This window comes from Piliocolobus tephrosceles, chromosome 3, assembly GCF_002776525.5.
Source record: "Piliocolobus tephrosceles isolate RC106 chromosome 3, ASM277652v3, whole genome shotgun sequence".
In the NCBI taxonomy this organism is placed as follows: Eukaryota; Metazoa; Chordata; class Mammalia; order Primates; family Cercopithecidae; genus Piliocolobus; species Piliocolobus tephrosceles.
The window spans coordinates 13,677,125-13,695,465 of record NC_045436.1 but is presented as its reverse complement, the minus strand read 5'-3'; the positions used below and the strand labels follow the sequence as shown (position 1 = coordinate 13,695,465).

Here is an 18,341-nt window from a genome sequence, read left to right as displayed (position 1 = left end):
TAAGGTATCACTTTAACTTTTCCTGCTTGGAGCTTGGTAGTTCAGAGATCTTCGTTTTGAAATCAGTTTCAGAAATTTCTCATTCTCTCTCTCTCTTTGGTTCCACTGTATTATCCTTTTCCTCTCCTTATTCTACTCCTCCACACATGTTTAACTTTTCAGCATACCTTATCTGTCTCTTATGCTTTGTTCTGTTTCTCTTTTTCTCTATGCATTGATTTTGGCATATACCATTTATTTATGTTCCACTGCACTAATAGTGACTTTTGGGGTAGCCAATCAACTAATAAATTCATCCAGTGAGATCTAAATTTCAGCTATTGTGTTTTTCAGTTTTAGAGTATAGTGTATTCATTTTATTTTTATTGTAATCAATTAATTTTTTTTTTTTTTTTTTTGAGACAGAATCTGTGTCACCCAGGCTGGAGTGCAGTAGCGTGATCTTGTCTCTCTGCAACCTCCGCCTCCTGGGTTCAAGCAATTCTTGTGCCTCAGCCTTCTGAGTAGCTAGGACTACAGGTGTGTACCACTACATCCAGCTAATTTTTATATTTTTAGTAGAGACAGGGTTTCACCATGTTGGCTAATCTGATCTCAAACTCGTGGCCTCAAGTCATCTGCCCTCCTTGGCTTCTTAAAGTGCTGGGATTACAGACGTGAGTCACCATGCCTGGCCTTTATTTTTATATATTCCAATTATCTGGTAAAAAATACTTCATTTTTCAACTATTTTACTTTATTTTATGTGTTACTGCACATAAAAATAGTATATGACCTAAGCTAAAGAGAAGCAGAGTATATACTTTGTCACTAAAATCTTCAGACTCAGCCAGGAGGGTACTGTGATGCCTGCTTGTAATCCCAGCTGCTTAAATGGCTGAAGTGGGAGGATTGCTTGAGCCCAAAAGTTTGAGGCCAGTCTGGGCAGCATAGTGAGACCCTACCTCTTAAAAAAAATTTCAAACTGGAATCACTGATCATTGGAGAGTGTTGTCAGCTGCACTATTTTTTCTTGTTGATAAGGGTGAGCTTGGAATGTCTGATCAAAGTATGAAATATTGAATCAGAAATATTTTTCTATGCAGATTTCTTCAGGCCTTTCAGAACATGATAGTGGAGATCTGCTCAAGTACACATTTTCTGTGGTAATAACAAAAATTGAGGACTCAGAGGACCCGCTATAGATGTGGCATGAGCAGACTGAGATAATTATGGCAAAGTCGTCACATTTCCTGTCAGTATTTCTTTGGATCCCAAACACATTTCCTTGATCTAATCCATCCTCAGTTTATTTAGAAAGACTTCTGTTTTTATTCCTGGCCCGTCATGGGGATTATTTATTTTTTGTTTCTGCCTTCCTCATCTGCTTGTCCCTGACACTGCTTCTAACAATACTTGCGGATTAGAGAAGAATTTGTACTATATCCCAGAGATAGATTTAAGTTGATGTGTGCTGAAATATTGATGGTTGGGGTTGGTGGGCAGCAAACTCTAATGGAAAAGTAGAAAGGATAAATGAAATTGCCCAAGTGAAGTTAGAAAATAACTAATTACACGGTATCTCTACGTGGACATGTTAATTTCCGCATTTTTCCCCTTATAATTTTGTTAATGTTAGAAAACACTACTGTGGATTTTTAGTATGTAATTGCTTAGATCATATACCTGAAAGTAGAAATTATAATCTGGTGTTTTATAGCAACAAAATGTACTCATCAGCGTAATCAGCATAAAATAAACGTTGTAAACTCCCTAGAAATCTCCCTTAGGGCTTCTTTTAAGTTACAATTTCTGTTCCCCCCCAAAACTCTTTCACAGCTTCTAATAACACAGAATTAATTTTGCTTATTTTAACTTACTATATATGGAATCATGCAATATGTATCCTTTTGTTTGACTTTTGATTGTAATAGTTCATTCTAATTCTTTTATAGTGCCCTAATGTCGTATTATACTACAATTTTGATCCCCAGTTTATGAGAGTCTGGTTCTTAGCGAACATTTGTGAGTCTCTCCTATACCCCTAAACCCCTTTCTGTGGCAGCCAGTCTCTGCTTTGTATGTGTGAGTGTTGAGTGTTGTATATATGAGCGTTGAGTAAGAGAGCTTTATTTGCATTTCCTCCAGCAGTGGCAGATCTATGCCTTGTTTTTGGACAGAACTGGGAACTAAGATTTTTCCCAGCCTGCTCCCTTGGGTATGAGAGCTTTTGCTTCTTCCCTTTTCCTAGAACTGGTGATTTTTCCCTGGTTCCTAGGGTTAGAAAGGAGGGTTTTCTATCCCTCCTCAGAAACAAATGAGGTTTGCTTTTACTCCTTCTCCATTGTTCCTGGAAATGAAGGTGTTCCATTTATATATAAGTGGAAACAAGCATAACTTGGAATTTCTGTATTTTTGCCTGCCTGGTCATTATTTTATTAAATGCTGATAATTTAATGTTATCTTCCTCCAGAGAGAATATACTTTTGCTTATGGGGGGTATTAGAGTAGGGCAGTGCTATAGATTGGATGTTTATCCCTGAAAATCCATGTTGAAATTTGGTCCCCAATGTTGTAGTTAGGGAATAATGAGGTGTTTGGGTCATGGAGGCAGATCCCTCATGAATTGTTTGGTGTCATCCTTGCAATAATGAGCAAGTTCTTGCTCTATTAGTTTCTATTAGAGCTGGTTGTTTAAAAGAAAAAAAAAAAAAAAAAAGTCTGGCATCTCCTTCCCCTTTTCTTGCTCCCTCTCTCTTTCCGTGTCATCTCTGCACACACCAAGTCCTTTTCCCCTCTGCAATCAGTGGAAGTAATCTGAGGCCCTAACCAGATGCAAATTCTGGTGTCATACTTCCTGTACAGCCTGTAGAACCATGAGCCAAATAAACCTCTTTTCTTTATAAATTACCTAGCCTTGTAGCAAGACAAACAGGCAAAGACAGGCAGGTCACATTATTCTAGTCATTAAATAAATTTACTTAAGTTGAGCCTCAGGCTTTGTAAGAAATGGCCTGTTTCCATTTCTTCCTTATTATTAAGATATAGGCCCATATGTTCCTCACTGAAAGGACATCATTATCACCCAGTGCCGATACCAGCCCGGTCAGGGAGGCCCTAACCCAGCAGTGCTAGAGGAATTAAAGACACACACACAGAAATACAGAGTGTGAAGTGGGAAATCAGGAGTCTCACAGCCTTCAGAACTCAGCGCCTTGAACAGAGATTTACCCACATACTTATTGACAGCAAGCCAGTGATAAGCATTGTTTCTATAGATTATAGATAAACTAAAAGTATTCCTTATGGGAAACAAAAGGGTGGGCTGAAATAAAGGGATGGGCTCTGGCTAGTTATTTGCAGCAGGAGCATGTCCTTAAGGCACAGATCGCTCACGCCATTGTCTGTGGTTTAAGAACGCCTTAAGCAGTTTTCCGCCCTGGTTGGGCCAGGAGTTCCTCGCCCTCATTCCGGTAAACCCCAGCCTTCCAGCATGGGCGTCAAGGCCATCATGAGCATGTCACAGTGCTGCAGAGATTTTGTTTATGGCCAGTTTTGGGGCCAGTTTATGGCCAAATGTGGGGGCCTATGCCCAGCAACCTAGTAGATATTTTATTCAATAGCTGCAGAATATACATTTTTCTCCCCAACACATGCATCATTTGTAAGGGTGGACCATATGTTAGGCCACAGGATGTCTTAAAAAATTCAAAAAAGTTGAAATCATATGAAATATCTTTTCTGGTCACAGTGGAATAAAACCAGAAGTTAGTAACAAGAAAAACTTTGGAAGCTATATAAACACATGGATATCAAACAATATGCTCCTGAATGACCAGTGGGTTAATGGATAAATTAAAGAAATTGAAAATTTTTTGAGACAAATGAAAATGGAAACACAACATACCAAAACCTATGGGATATATGAAAAGTATTAAGAGAAACATTTACAGCAATAAATGCCTACATCAAAAAAGTAGAAAAACTTGAAGCAAACAAACTAATGATGCATCTTAAAGAACTATAAAAGCAAAAGCAAACCTGTTTGGACAAACCGAGTCAAGATGGTGCACTTCCGGGTTCTTCATCCCCCACCCCCAACTCTTCCCGCGTGAGCGAAAATGCAGCCGGCGCCCAGGGAGGGTGCAGACCAACTGGGCATGCGCCAGGTGACGTCAATCCGAAGAGACCAAGATTTACCTGGTCGCACCTGCCCAACGCCCCTGACACGCCCATGCCCCACCTATTGCCCTCCCACTCCTAAAAAAGCCGCTCTCCGCCATTGAGCCAGGCGGCCTTCTCACAGCCCAGCGGCCTTCTTGCAGCCCCACTCCTGTCGGGATGTCGGGACTGTGGGAACTCCGTCGGAGAGCTGGGTGGAGGGGAACTCTGCCGGCCTTCTTTGCCGGAGGCCGACAGACTTCTTCTCCACACCTTAGGTTACTAAAATAAACTTGCAGTTTTGCTGTTACACTTGCCTACTCGCTGGTTCTTTTGCGCCCGCTCGGCTGGTCTTAGAAAAACAAGACAAAAGAACTATAAAAGCAAAAGCAAACCAAACTCAGAATTTGTAGAAGAAGTAATACATATCAGAGCAGAAATAAAAGAAATTGAAACAAATACAAAAGATCAATGAAGTGAAAAGTTGGTTTTCAGAAAAGATAAAATCAACAAACTGTAAGCCAGACTAACAATAAAAAAAGACCTAAATAAATTCAGAGATGAAAAAAGAGTTATTACAACTGATACTATAGAAATTCAAAGGTTCATTAAAAATACTATTAGCAATTATAGGCCAAAAAATTAGAAAACCTAAAAGAAATGGACATACAACCTACAAAGATTGAACCATGAAGAAATCCAAAACCTGAATAGACCAATAGCAAGTAATGATATCAAAATGATAATAAAAAGTCTCCCATCAAGGAAAAGTTCAGGACACAATGGCCTGACTGCTGAATTTTACCAAACATTTAAAGAAAACCCAATACCAAATTTACTCAAATTATTCTATAAAATAGAGGAGGAAAGAATACTTCCAAACCCATTTTATGAGGCCAGTATTACCCTAATACAAAACTAGACAAAGACACAACAAAAAAAGAAAATTGAAGGCCAATATTTCTGATGAATATTGATGCAAAAATATTCAACAAAATACTAGGAGACTGAATTCAACAGCATATTTTAAAAAGACCATTCATCAAGACCAAGTGGGATTTATCCTGGGGATGCAAGGATGGTTCAACATATGCAAATCAAATTATACATCATGTCAACAGGATGAAGTACAAAAACTATATGATCATTTCAATTGATGCTGAAAAGGCATTTGGAAAATTCAGCATTCCTTCATGATAAAAACCTTCAAAAAACTGGGTGTAGAAGGAACATAACATGACACAATAAAAGCCATATACATACTGAATGGGAAAAAACTGAAAGCCGTTCCTCAAGATCTGGAACAAGACAAGGATGCTCACTTTTACCATTGTTATTCAACATAGTTTTGGAAATCCTAGCTAGAGCAATCAGACAGGAGAAAGAGATAAAGGGCATCCAAGCTGGAACAAAAGAAATCAAATTATCCTTGTTTGCAGAGGATATGATCTTATATTTACAAAAACCTAAAGACTCCACCAAAAAAAATAGAACTGATGAATTCAGTAAAGTTGCAGAATGTAAAATCAACATACAAAAATAAGCAGCATTTTTATATGCCAACAGTGAACAATCTGAAAAGGAAATCAAGGCTGGATGTGGTGGCTCACGCCTATAATCCCAGCACTTTGGGAGGCTGAGGTGGGTGGATCACTAGAGGTCAAGAGTTCAAGACCAGCCTGGCCAACATGGTGAAATGCTGTCTCTACTAAAAATACAAAAATGAGCCGAGTGTGATGTCGCATGCCTGTGATCCCAGCTACTTGGGAAGTTGAGGCATGAGAATCGCTTGAACCCGGGAGGTGGAGGTTGCACTGACCCCAGATTGTGCCTCTGCGCTCCAGCCTGGGTAACAGAGTGAAACTGTGTCTAAAAAGAAAAATGTAGTCCCATTTATAACAACTAGAAATAAAATAAAATACTTGGGAATAAACTTAACCAAAGAAGTGAAAGAGTCTATAATGAAAACTGTAAAACATTGATGAAACTGAAGAGGACACAAAATGGAAAGATCTTCCGTGTTCAAGGATTGGAAGAATCAATATTGTTAAAATGTCTGTACTACCCAAAACAATCTACACATTCAGTGCAATCCCCATCAAAATACCAATGACGTTCTTCACAGAAATGGAAATAATAATCCTGAAATTTATATGGAACCACAAAAGACCCAGAATAGCCAAAAGTCATCTGTGGAAAAAAATGGAGAAATCACAGACTACTTGTGTGCTTGACTATTCAATGCCTGCAATAAGTTTTCTAACAATGAAAACTACTTCACTTCATTTTCTATTTTATTTTAATTAGTGATATTTAACATTTTATTTTTGTCATTTGTTTCTATCACTAATTTTAACAGGCAGTAAGAATTTTCTGACTAAAATAAGTTAAATGTGTGATTTTAATGAAATATCAATTAGACTCATGGACATAGATACAGGGATGCGAAGATGTGTAATAAATTTCCTCAAAAGTTTTTTCTTATCTCAGTTACAGCTGAGTGATCATGACATGCTTCCCATCTGAGGTCAGCTAAAGGTTTCAACTCTGCACCCCAGGGAGGGATGAGAGTTGAAACCCATTTACCATTCTTATAGTAAATGAACCGGATCCCACCTACTCTCATATAATCAAAATACCTGGAGTATAACAAAAAAAAAATGTGTTTTATGCAAGGTAACATTTTATCTGAGATTACACAATGTGAAATATCATTACTTTTCTTATTCCTTGCAAATATAATAAATGGTGCTCATGGAAAAGTATCAGGATATAAGAAATAAGAACTATTATATGCTCTATGAATAAGGTATTTTATTTACACCGGATTTATAATAGTATAATAAAGACACACTTGGTGATGGCATGATTACAAAGTACTTTTACTAATTCGTTTTATTTTACTCTTAAGAAAACACCAAAAGTAATTTCTTAAGTGATTTTGTTTAGCTGCTTCCCTACAAGGAATTGGATAGTAATCCCATTTTACTTAGATATATTTCCTTAGATCTTTTCCAAGTTTCAGTAATATATGCCTTCAGTTCACGTGAACTATCACTAGGTGACCAACTTTCATATCATTGCATGTGTCAATTCCCTCAACACACATTTTGTATCTTCTATACAAAGATGATTAAGGCTTGGTCTTTTGGGGAACTCACAATTTATATGTACACAAATAATCACTGTCTAATGCCTACAAATATAGATATGAAGGAGCACAGACAAGAGATTTGGAGGATTTGAGAAAGTCTTCAAAAGAAAGAGATACTTAATTTGAGTCTTGAAAAACTTGCAAGAGCTCACTACCCACAGGAAAAGGTGAAAGGGGCAGCCTGGGCAAAACATTTAAAAGCTTCCAGGCAAAAAGCCTTGAAAGCATAGAAGGACAACATGTATTTGGGAATTATATTGAAAAAAGAGAACAGTACAGGGCAGTACAGAACAGTACAGTGCATTAGTTTGTACTGGACACAATGAAGGGTTTCTTTAAAAGTAGTGGCATTAGTAATGAAGATAAGGGCCTTCTGAATAGACTTTTTCAAAGTAATTTGCTAAGACTTGGTGATCAAATGTAGTAGTAGGAGGAGATGAGGTTGATGGAATCATCAAAGATGACTTGATACTTTCATCTCAGGTTACTATCTAGAATATAATGATAGTCATTGAAATGGAGAATGTAAGAGAAAGAATATTTGGGGTAGTAGAAAGGAAAACCTTACTTGAAAGAGATACATTAGGTTTTAAATATGTTAATATTGACATTATCAGGTAAAGGGCTGAGAGATCTAGATTCAGCAGGTAGCTGGAAACGGAGTTTAGGAGCTTGGTACGGCCTGTCGGTTGTGTTATGGGAGACACACTGGAATCACTGAAACAGAGACAAGGTCGGTAAAGTTGTTGGGCCCGTATTAGATAAAAGTTCACGCTAGGGTAAAAAAAGCTGATGGCAGGACTTACATAAAGAATTGCAACTCGAAATACGATAAGCAAGAGACTACAATGAGGAGAGGACAAATACAGAGGATAGGATAAGGCAGGCGATTAAAAACCTGAGCAGATAGGCAGGAGCAATGGGCTTTGTGGAAACTAAAAGGGCAGGGCAGAATAGCCAAGGTAACAGAGTCAAGGAAGTCACTGAAATGTAAACAAATTAAGCAAGAGATTTTGCCAGTCCCGGAGCTTATTGCAGAAGCAAGAACCTATTCCCAAACATTTTGACTTGAGGCTTCACTCAGATCTATTATTGAAAATACTTCTAAAGAGTAAGGAATCACATTAGAGATAAAGCTGTTCTCGAGTAGCTGCAGTGATAATTATATTTCATACAAGTGTATCTTCCTATGCCAGAGCAAAATCTCTCTTACTTTTTGGATATTGAAGAATGAAACACTCAAATTACAAAAACTGTTACTCTCTCTTTCCTCCCTCCCCTCCCCTCCTTCCTTCCCTCCTTCTTTTCCTTTGTTGCTTAATTCTCTTTTCATTATTTTACTCATTTTCTCTTTTTCTCTTACCTTCTTTCCTTCTTTCCTTGCTTCCTACTGTCCATCCTTCATCCCTTTGTCCTTCCTTCCATTATTTTGTCTCTGTTGAAGAAAAGATCACTTAGAACCTATTGTATGCTGAGTTAAACATCTAAACATTATAGAGGATATTTTGAAGTCCAGATATTTTCCAGTGTAGGAAGAAATATCTTACTCATCATGGCTAGTAAATATTTCCTTCTAAAAATGAGTAAAACTAAAATTAAATTACATTCATGTGATTTTGACTCTTGAACATATCAGCACTGTATTAAATGGTGTCTTTAAACTTTTTGACGCGGTTACATGGTTAGCAAGTAACTTAAATGTAAAATGATTTAACTCTCAAGTATGGGGCTGGAAGCAAACAGAATTATAGGATTGGCTTTATCATTGTATACCTTTTAACTTAGAAAGCTTCAGGTCCTGAGGTTGAAAATATAACTCATTTTCTGCTGCCCATTTTGTGATTTTTATGGATTCCTTATTTTTAACTTGGTAACTTTTATAAATCATTGAGCTATTTCTTATAAAAGTTAAATCTAAGATTATTTTTTAAGAATGTAAACAGAAAGGTTAATAAAATATTTGACAATAGCATTCCCTGTTACTATCCAATAACATTATTATTGATTTTTTCTTATTTTCTTATTTACTTATAAATAATTAAAATTGTTTCAGCTGAAATATTTGTGCAGTTCTAGCCTTTGTACTGAACATCATTTCACAAGGGAGATTTTGGTAAATCTTGTTTGGTTGAAACACATTGTTGTTACTTTAGGTGCTGACTATTCTGATGCCGAGTTTCCAATTGCCTTGATTAAAGTAGAAACATTCTATGGCTTGGATGACTTACATTTCAAATTGGTTTGAGCAAGATGATTGGTATGAAGGACTGCAAAGAGTAAGATATATTTATTTGTAATTACAATTTCCTGCCTTTTTTTTTTTCTGCTTTTCTTCTCTTATAGTTCTATTTCTACGTGATTTATATTGTGGACACTTTTGCATTGCAAAATTCTGAGCATGAATAAGACACTTATTTGCTAGTTTTAAAGCAGAAGTAAGAATATAATAAGGGTAACTATATATTGAAGAAGGGCATTTTTTTCTATCCTAATTTCAGATGAGTTTGTAATGTTTTCAAATTATTTTAGGCTTTAAATATAAAATAACATTTTATATATTGAGATTAATATATGAGAATAGCAGTAATTTCAAGCAAGTCTTTCCCATAAAAAATCATTTAATGAAACAGAAGATAAATGTATGCTGATACTGTTTATTATACAAATATTTTAAAAGGAAAGTAAAACAATTCTGAAGAAGAGTGCCATGTTGCATGTGTTAAATTTTTAGGCAGTTAATTACATTTGAAAATCAACTGCATTGTTAGTATGAAAACATTTACATAGTATTTTGAAAACAGTATTCTGACCTATTATAACAATAATAGAAAAAATGCTATTTAAAATGTACCTTGTCACATGGACGTATTCTAGAATAATATATGATTTCTCTTTGATTATTTTCACTTTTTAAATTTCTTGATTGTTTAAATGAAGACAATTTGTGTGCTTTTATTTTATTAATTAGTGGGACAAAAAAGCCAGAGTATATGCCATTTTACTAGATTTTTCACCACTGTTGTTCAAGAGCATAGGCTGCCAAAGATATACAGTACTTTCTTTTTCTTTTTCTTGAGATTCCCATCCTAAGCACATTAATGACAGATATTTTCTCAGTATTACTTCTTTTTAATTATAAATCCTCAACCATTTGAAGCCTTTTGTACTTTTTTTTCCAGATACTTTTTTTGTAAGCCGTGAAAACATCTGGTAAACATTTCTGGAGCCAGTAAATATCTAACTCTGGAGAATAATCCTCATATTGTAAATCCTAAAGCATTCTTCAGAAAAGGAGTTGAGAGTTAATGAGCAGTTTGCCATACTGAATTTCAATTTCAGGTATAAATGATGGAAATATTTTAGCTTATGAGTTTATAATACTCCAAGTCCCACTTACACACACACACACACACACACTGCCAGTACCCTTGTTTGTATTGTATGCAGGAATGGGAACTGATTTTAAGAAAAATGCTTTTTAATGAAATGTGTTTCCTTTAAAATGACTTGGGAGCAGCTCATGGAGATTATGAGAATTCAAAATCTTTCCCTTCTTGCCGTTTATACTACTATGGGCCTTTATAAATGAATGCCTGGTTTTGAAACGTATTAAAAGTGCAGCTGTTGTTAAAGTATAGAAATAGATTGACCCTAAAATTATAATATATTATTGTGAGTTTGAGCTCCTTCTGGCTTAAGTATTGACCAGCTCTCATACGTATCTAGATGGAAATGAAAGCTCCTATTCTGAATGAAAAAAGTTGACACATGAATATTGACCTTAATTTCTTTCAGAAATCCAGCTTATGCCCTTCTGGTGCTTACCACAGGCGGTGTTCTTACACTGAGTTTATAGAAAGAGAAGGTAGAATAAATGTACCCCATATACGCTTCAGCCCAGGATCTGTGCCTGGTCTGTATTGTGAATGGGGAAACATAGAATTGAAAAAAATTCAGTGTATTATTTTTCATTTGTTATTTGTATATGCATATATATTTGTTATTTGTATATGCATATATATTACATATAATAAGCATTCAGCATAGCAGATTTTTAAAGTTGTTTTTTAGAATGGTCACAAGAAGAGATAAGTTGTGTTTTTGAGTTAAAGATTGTAAATTAGAAATGTAGTGTTTGGAAAGTCACACACAAGTGTGAATTTGATCTTTAGAGCACTAAGTTGACATTTGTATTTTGACATAATTACATAATTAGTATTTATGGCATGTGACTATGTTTATACAAACACATATATATGAACTTTAGTTTTATAATTTTTGTTATGATTATTAGTTTTTTTTTGTTTTTTTTTTTTTTGAGACGGAGTCTCGCTCTGTCGCCCGGGCTGGAGTGCAGTGGCCGGATCTCAGCTCACTGTAAGCTCCGCCTCCCGGGTTTACGTCATTCTGCTGCCTCACCCTGGAGAATGTAGCTGGGACTACAGGCTACATTCTGTAGTAGCCTGAATGTAGGCTTGCCCGGCTAGTTTTTGTTTTTGTATTTTTTAGTAGAGACGGGGTTTCACCGTGTTAGCCAGGATGGTCTTGATCTCCTGACCTCGTGATCCGCCCGTCTCGGCCTCCCAAAGTGCTGGGATTACAGGCTTGAGCCACCGCGCCCGGCCTATGATTATTTTATATCATAATAATCTTACATATTTAAAAGCGAGTTTTATTACCTGTGCCAAACTAATGTAGATATATCCTTATCACTTTCTTTATTCACTTTGCGAAAAGCATCTTCACCATCTATTCCCTATTGAACCTAAGAATAAATTTAATACGATTTTTTTTTGTGTATATGTGTTTCATATGGTATGAGATTGAATCCAAAAATACAATTTGAGTTAAACAACAACAACAAAAATATATCATTGCAAAGGCTATAGTTGCCAGACGACTGATGCTGTCAGTTCTATGTGGGGTGACACAATGCTCAGAGTTTCTTCCTAAATCCATTATAAATCTGCATTATTCAGTGAGCTACAGTGTTTAGTACTTCATTGGCAAAGTGTGTGTGTTGTTTCTGGGCCAAAAAGATTGTATATTCTGAAGCAATAAATCTTTGAAATAGACACGAAAATTCCTGAGTGGTTCACATATTAATGAAACATTCTAAAGTAAGGATAATAAAGGCTTTGTAAAATATTTATCTGCAATATATTACCTGTCTAAATATGTTTATTTACCTTTAAATGTGACATATTTTGTAGGATTTATATTTAAAATATAAATTTATATTTTGAAATGGACTTTCAATGGACCATTTTCTGTTTTTAGTAATGCAGAATCATGATTGAGGAACAATTGATGCTGACTACAAAGATAACAAAAGGCTCTGGACATTTTGTTTCATCTCCTTGGCAATTGTAGATATAATTTAATTAAGACTGCATAATTATTGCGTATTTCTAGATTCCTTTTGAAAAGAAATCTAGAAATTCACATATTAGACTTTGCTTGAATACATAATTCAGACTTTAAATGCAGTGATATTTATATATTCAATAATGTATGATATGCTTTTTATCTTTTATTCAGAATCATAGATTTTTAAAAATATCTATTGTTTTGAAATATCTATTTTGTTTTGAAATATCTATTCTGTTTTGTCCTATTTATTATTTTAATGTCTGGTTTAGCAAGTTATTCGACTCTGAATTTCAACAGGATATAAGTTGTTGGATTGTAAGACCTATAAAAGCTATTTAAGATCAAAGGTACACCAAATTTTATGTCAACATAGAAATGCTTGTATTATCTAATTTTGGAAACTAAAAAATAATAAATCAAGATATACTCTTAGTTAAAGTTAAAATGTGTTGGCACAAATTTAGAACTTTATTTTTGTTTTTAATAAATAAGCAGAGAAACTGCTGGTTTCTAGTTCAGGATGAAAGCAGCTTAGAAGTTGCTACTCCATTTTAACCAGTAAAAAATTGAACACTTTGAAAAATCAACAACTCTTCCTAGATCCACCTGAGAAGTAAGGGCACAAGGCACATCACTGCCCTCAAAATTATTGAGGTGGAAATGCGGTTGCAGAGAATCACAACTTACCAGAGCAGAAATCAATTAGAAGAAACCAACCTGGGCTTTGCTGCCAGAGTAAGAAAATCTGAACTGTAACTGATAAATTGCTGGAAGCACAATATGGTCAAGTCTGAGAGTTAAAAACTTCACAGGAACCCAGTAACGGGAGTGGTGGGGGAGCTTTTGTACGTTTTACTTCCAGGAGCTCTAAACTGGTACTCAGGGTGAATATTAGAGAAGAATATCCTCTTGCTTCCAGCAGCAGGAGGGGAAAAGAAACCACTTAATTACACTAGAGCTTTCTGTTCTTTATTTTTAATCAACTTTTAAAATAATTCGTATAAAATTATGGAGTACAAGTACAATTTTGTTACATGCATAGATTGCATAGTGATCAAATCAGGGCTTTTAGGGTATCCGTCACCTGAATAATGTACATTGTACCATTCAGTAATTTCTCATCATCCACCCCTCCCACTCCTTCACACTTTGGAGTCACCCTTGTCTAACATTCCACTTTTGCGTCCATGTGTACACATTTTTTACTACCCACTTATGAATGAAAACAGGTGATATGTGACTCTTTGTGCATGGCTTGTTTCTCTTAAGGTAATGACCTTCAGCTCCATCTATGTTGCTGCAAAATACATGATTTTTGATGGCTGAATAGTATTCCACTGTGTATATATACTACGTTTTCGTTATCCAGTCATCTGTTGATAGACACTTAAGTTGATTCTATAGCTTTGCTATTGCAAATAGTGCTGCAATAAACATATGAGTGCAGGTATCTTTTTGCTATAATGATTTATTTTCCTTTGGGTAGCTACACAGTAGTAGGATTACTGGATCATATAGTAGCTCTAATTTTATTTATTTGTGAAATTTCCATACTACTTCTCATAGAAAGTGTATTAATTTACATTCGCACCAACAGTGTATGAATTCTCTTTTCCCCACATCCTCACCAACGTCTATTATTTCTGTCTTTTTAATAATAGACACTGACTGGTGGAAGATTATATCCCATTGTGGTTTTAATTTGCATTTCTCTGATGATCAGTGATGATGAGCATTTTTTCGTATACCTCTTGGCCATTTGTATGTCTTCTTCAGAAAAATGTCTACTCATGTCCTTTGCCCAGTTTTTAATGGGATTATTTGTATTTTTGCTGTTGTCGAGTTATTTGGTTTCTTTGTATATTCTGGATATTAGTCCCTTGTTGGATGAAGAGTTTGCAGATATTTCTCCTGTTCTACAGGTTGTGTGTTCTCTCTGTTGATTATTTCTTTTGTTGTGCAGGAGCTCTTTAGTTTAATTAAGTCCCATTTGTCTATTTTTTTTTGTTTTGTTTTCTGTGCTTTTGAGGTCATAGTATACATTCCTTGCCTAGATGAATGTCCATAAGAGTTTCCCTTAGGTTTTCTTCTAGTATTTTTATAGTTTCTGATCTTGCATTTAAGTCTTTAATACATCTTGAATTGTTTTTTTTTTTATATGGTGATAGATATGGGTCTAGTTTTATTCTCCTGTATATGGATGTCTAATTTTTCCAGCACTATTTATTGAAAAGGGTATTGTTTCCCCACTCTGTGTTCTTGTTGGCCTTGTTGAAGATCAATTCACTGTAGGTATGTGGCTTTATTTCTGGGATCTCTGTTCTCTTCCATTGATCTATATGTCTATTTTTTATGCCAGTACCATGCTGTTTTGGTTACCATAGTCTTGTAATATAATTTGAAGTCAGGTAATGCATTGCCTCCAGCTTTATTCCTTTGGCTTTGGATTGCATAGGCTATTTGTGCTCTTGTTTGGTTCTATATGAATTTTAGGATCATGGCATTCTGTTCTTAAGACCTAACCTCAAGAGAACTTATTTGTCCAGAGTGTAACACTCTAGGGTTTTATAAGATCCTTACCTACCTGGGAGAAGGAAAATACCCAACACCAGCCCTTCCTCAACCATCCTGTCCCACCTAAGCAGGGCTGGGGGGCTGAGAAGCACTGGTCATGGGCACATGACTGAGGCCTAATCATAGGACTTTATAATGCTCACTCTACCCCCCACATCTTACCACTACATTACTAAAGGCCTGTTTACAGCATTTTCTTTTATGCAGTTCATCATGTGCACCTCACAAAAATTTACATGATAAACAAAAAGGCAAAAAAATACAGTTTGAATAGACAGATAAAGCATCTGAACCAGAGTCAGATACGACAGAAATGTTGCTATTATCAGACAAGGAATTAAAAAAAAAAACTGCAATTAATTTGCTAATAACTTTAATGGTAAAAGCAGACAACATGCAGGAATGGATTGAAGGAGAACAAAGTTGGAGAACTAACACTACCCAACTTAAAGACTTATTATATAGCTCCAATAAAAAAGATAGCTGTGGTATCTGCAAAAGGATAGACAAATAGATCAATGGAAGAGAATAGAGAGCTTAGAAATAGACCCACATTTATATACTCAACTGGTATTTGATAAAGAAGCAAAGGCAATACAGTGAAACTAAGATAGTCTTTTCAAAAAATGAGGCTGGAATAACTGGATATACAATGTTAAAAAAAAAAAAAAACTAGACACAGGCCTTATATATTTTACAAAAAATAACCCAAAATGCAACATAGGACTACATGTAAAATGCAAACCTATGAAACTCATAGAAGGTAACATAAGAGAAAACCTGGATGACTGTGGGTTTCACTAGCACTTTTTAGATAAAAAAGATATGTTCTATGAAAGAACTAATTGATAAGCTGGACTTTATTAAAATGCAAATCTTCAATTTTAACAATATCAACAGAATAAGAAGGCAAACCACAGAATGGAAGAAAGTATTTGCAAAAGACACATCTGCTAAAGATCTATTATCCAAAATATACAAATAATTCATATAACTCTGTAACTAGAAGATTGAACAGCCTGGTTTTAAAGTGGGCAAAAGAGCTGAACAGACACCTCACCAAAGCATATATATACATGACCAGTGAGCATGTGAAAAGATGTTCAACATCATTTGTCTTTGGGCATTGCAAATTAAATCAATTAGATACCACTACATATCTATTAGAATGGCTAATATCTAAACACCAGATGCTGGCAAGGATGTGGAGCAACAGGAACTCTCATTTCTAATGGGAATACAAAATGACACAGACCTTATGGAAGACAGTTTGATGGGTTCTTACAAAGCTAAACGTATTCTTACTATATGGTCCAGCAATTGTGTTTCTTGGTATTTATCTGAATGAATTAAAAAGCTGTGTCCACCCAAAAACCTGCACATGGATGTTTATAGCAGCTTTAAGCATAATTGCTAAAACACGGAAGCAACAGTCCTTCAGTAGACTGGTGAATAAATAAACTGCACTACATCTAGATAAATAAATATTATTCTGCACTAAAAAGCAATGAGCCATTAAGCCATGAAAGGCACTAGAAATCTCTCTCCCCACCTAGACAACAATTGCACCGGTACAGTCTGTCTGATGTAATTATTTTGTAATACCAGAATCTGTGAAGGCTTGCAACTTCCAGGGGAAGGCTTGGATGATAAATTGAAGTTAGTAACTTTTAGTTCCCAGCACAGTGGCAGCTACTCATCCCTCACCTTAAGCTCCAGGGCAGACAACTGAGCATATACCCCAGAAGTATCTTGCAAGCAGCTTATTTGAACCAGGGTAGAAAAAAAACACTCTGTCCTTTGTATATCAGGAATCTACTGCTTCTGATCACAGAAGTGCAGACAAAGAGGCAGGCAGCCATTGTTATTGCACCTACCTCCACTGTTACAATCTCTTCCCTCTCCAGCTGAAGTGATTTCAAGGGGACTTAAAGGGCTGAATCCCTTAATTTTTTTCTTTTTACCCTTTTGGGAGCCAGCAATTAAAGCCTACGCAATTCAAAAGCAACTGCCTATACAAACAATATTAGGAAGTTACTGTGCATGAACAGAGAAAGACACAAGTTCAGAATAACCCTGAGAAGTCCTTATGTTTATACCTGAGGATGATCCTTGGCACAGAGACAGCCCACAACAATTGAAAACGAAAATAACAAGTGAAAACCAAAACAACAAATCCTGAGGAAGGAGGAGACTCTGATTTCCAGTTACCATATTAATAGATTCAAGTGTCCAGTGTTCAACAGAAAGCCACAAGCCCTAAAAAGAAACAGAAAATTATGGCTCTTTCAGTGGAAAAAAAATAAACAGATGCTTTTTGAAAAAGACCTGATGAAAGATCTACTAGACAAAGACTTTAAAACAACTGTCTTGGGATGCTTAAAAACTAAAGGGAGATATGGAGAAAGTCAAGAAAACAATGTTTGAAAAAAATGGAAATAATAAAGAAATAGAAAACCAGAAAAAGAATTGTAGGGCTGAAAAATATAATAACTTAAGTAAAATAGAAGAATTCAAAGACATTTAAGAAGAAAATATTAGCAAATATGAAGATAAGACAATAGAAAATATTGAATCTAAGGAACAGAAGGAGATTGAAGAGAAGTAAGCAAAACCGAAGGGACATAAGGGACACTATGAAGCCCACCAATATGCACTCATGTGGGAGTACCAAAGGGGAAGAGAGAGAGATGGAAGAAAAGAAAGAATATTTGAAGAAATAATGGGAGAAAACTCCTCAAATTTGATGAAAAACATGAAGTAAATTTCCAAGAATTTCAGCAAACTCCAAGAATTTGAACTGAAACAGACCCACAGTGGAGACACATCATAATCAAATCTTGAAAAACAGAGTGAATCTTGAAATCAATAAGAAAGAAGTGATTAACACATATGTACAGGGATCCTCAATAGTATAAACAACAGATTTCTGATATGAAACTTTGGAGACTGGAAGGAAATGGGCCAATATATTTAAAGTGCTAAAAGAAAAAAAAATGTCAACCAAGTATCTTTTTTCCTGCAAAACTGTCTTTCAGAAGTGAGGAAGAAATTAATACATTTCCCAATAAGCAAAACCTGAGGGAGTTCATTCTCTTTA

At 35.5% G+C, this 18,341-nt stretch overlaps 1 protein-coding gene and 1 non-coding gene across 2 annotated transcripts in view; both read left to right on the top strand.

The window, feature by feature from the left end:
- Positions 1-18,341, top strand: part of WDR17 (WD repeat domain 17) — a 115,549-nt gene that overhangs the window by 21,167 nt on the left and 76,041 nt on the right. The window lies entirely within an intron of this gene.
- Positions 11,103-11,234, top strand: LOC111554253. Its single transcript, XR_002735191.1, has one exon. It is a non-coding gene; the product is annotated as a small nucleolar RNA SNORA51 (small nucleolar RNA).